Here is a 1652-nt window from a genome sequence, read left to right as displayed (position 1 = left end):
AGCCGTTAAGAGGCCAGTGTTGATCAGTGGCTGTCCAGGCCTTTCAGAGCCACTGACACGCCGGCAGCACAATGATGATGTCTCTGACTCTACTGCTGGCCACCCTGGGGCTCCTTGTTCAGGGTGAGACTCTCTTGTGAAAACTTTGCTTCAGGATGCAACCAGGTTCACCACAATGATGTTCTGCTGTGATGGAGAAACACTGAGACAAGCAGCATTGACCTTCTTCCATCTGTTCTCCATGTTAAAGAAATGATCCTCTTCTGTTTGGATGTTGATCATCTTTCTCCAAGCTGGATTTGTCTCAATAACCCTTCTCCTCTTCTTCATGTTTTCCAGGTTCATCAGGAGAAATCACTGTGACTCAGACTCCTGGATCTCAGTCTGTTGTTCCAGGACAGACTGTCTCTATCAGATGTAAAGCCAGTTCAAGTGTTAGTAGCAATCTCCACTGGTACCTTCAGAAACCTGGAGAAGCTCCTAAACTCCTGATTTATTATGCTACAACCCGTGAATCTGGTGTTCCAGGTCGTTTTAGTGGAAGTGGATACGGGACTGACTTCACTCTGACCATCAGTGGAGTTCAGGCTGAAGATTCAGGAGTTTACTACTGTCAGCAGGGTTACAGCTCGTTCACACAGTGAAAAAGCGTCGTACAAAAACCTCCCTCAGCTGCAGAGGAACTGATCTGACTCAACAGCTGCACTGACACTAAAACACTAGAGGTTTGACTGCAACATATTCTCATGCTGTGAAAAGTTTAATATGATAGAAAATCTGAATTTATTTCATTTACTATAAAATATGATGAATATTTTACTTTTTCCACAAACACACACACACACACACACACACACACACACACACACACAGGACTTTTTGATAGTTGTTGAGAAAACATTTAAATGATTGATGTTAAACTGTCAAACACACACAAATCCTCTACTGATATTAACAGCATTAAATGATTGTGGAAACATTTGAGAGCAGTTCATTAAAAGCTCTGAGACACATTTTACAAAGAAAATATAACAGTGAGTAAAAACTGCTGCACTCATGTGAACATGTTGATGCTTCAGTTTGTTCACCAGAAGGAGAAAATCAAAAGAGCTGAAAGTCTCTCCACTGCATCCACATGTTGTAACATCAGCACAGACAAGGTCAGAGGTCACATGTGAAGGACATCATGCACAGAGCTGCTTGTTGTTGAAGAATCTTTTCTTATGAACGTCCGTACCTGCAGCTCCCACCAGGGTTCAGGATGTGACTGCTACACTGAGACACTGTCTGCTAGAACTGAGAGTCTGAATGAATCAATTTACCCAATCAATTCTTTGTGACATCATCACCAAGCAACAACAACATCCCTGTGACCTGATCGATATATGAGATGAGTCACTGTGGATTTCATGGATCAGCTGTTACTATTAAGATGTCAGCAGAAAGACAGCAGACATGTGTCACTTTAATAAAGCTTAGCGAACGTTCAGTCAGGAAGACTTTCTCCTTGCACATGACTTCTAAGTCACAAGCAACATTTCCCGCTATCTAAAAGCTCCACCCACTCATTCACATCTTCACCCAATCACAACCTTACACGGCGGCCTTCAGCCAATCACCTGTAAGCTGTCAAACTTTCAAATTGTCTCTGT

The 1652-nt window shown here is 42.6% G+C and overlaps 1 pseudogene across 1 annotated transcript in view; it reads left to right on the top strand.

Moving 5' to 3' along the window:
• Positions 1–8: 8 nt before the first annotated feature.
• LOC111647331 (immunoglobulin kappa variable 6D-21 pseudogene) overlaps positions 9–1652 on the top strand; it is a 7639-nt pseudogene continuing 5995 nt past the window's right edge. The window contains exons 1-2 of the transcript XR_015436543.1: positions 9–123; positions 340–640. The product of XR_015436543.1 is annotated as an immunoglobulin kappa variable 6D-21 pseudogene (transcript). The remainder of the gene's footprint in view (positions 124–339; positions 641–1652) is intronic.

The sequence above is a fragment of the Seriola lalandi genome, unplaced genomic scaffold, assembly GCF_002814215.2.
Source record: "Seriola lalandi dorsalis isolate HSWRI2012SDOR001 ecotype SW California unplaced genomic scaffold, Sedor1 jcf7180002054985, whole genome shotgun sequence".
In the NCBI taxonomy this organism is placed as follows: domain Eukaryota; kingdom Metazoa; phylum Chordata; class Actinopteri; order Carangiformes; family Carangidae; genus Seriola; species Seriola lalandi.
This window is presented reverse-complemented; position numbering and strand designations above follow the sequence as displayed.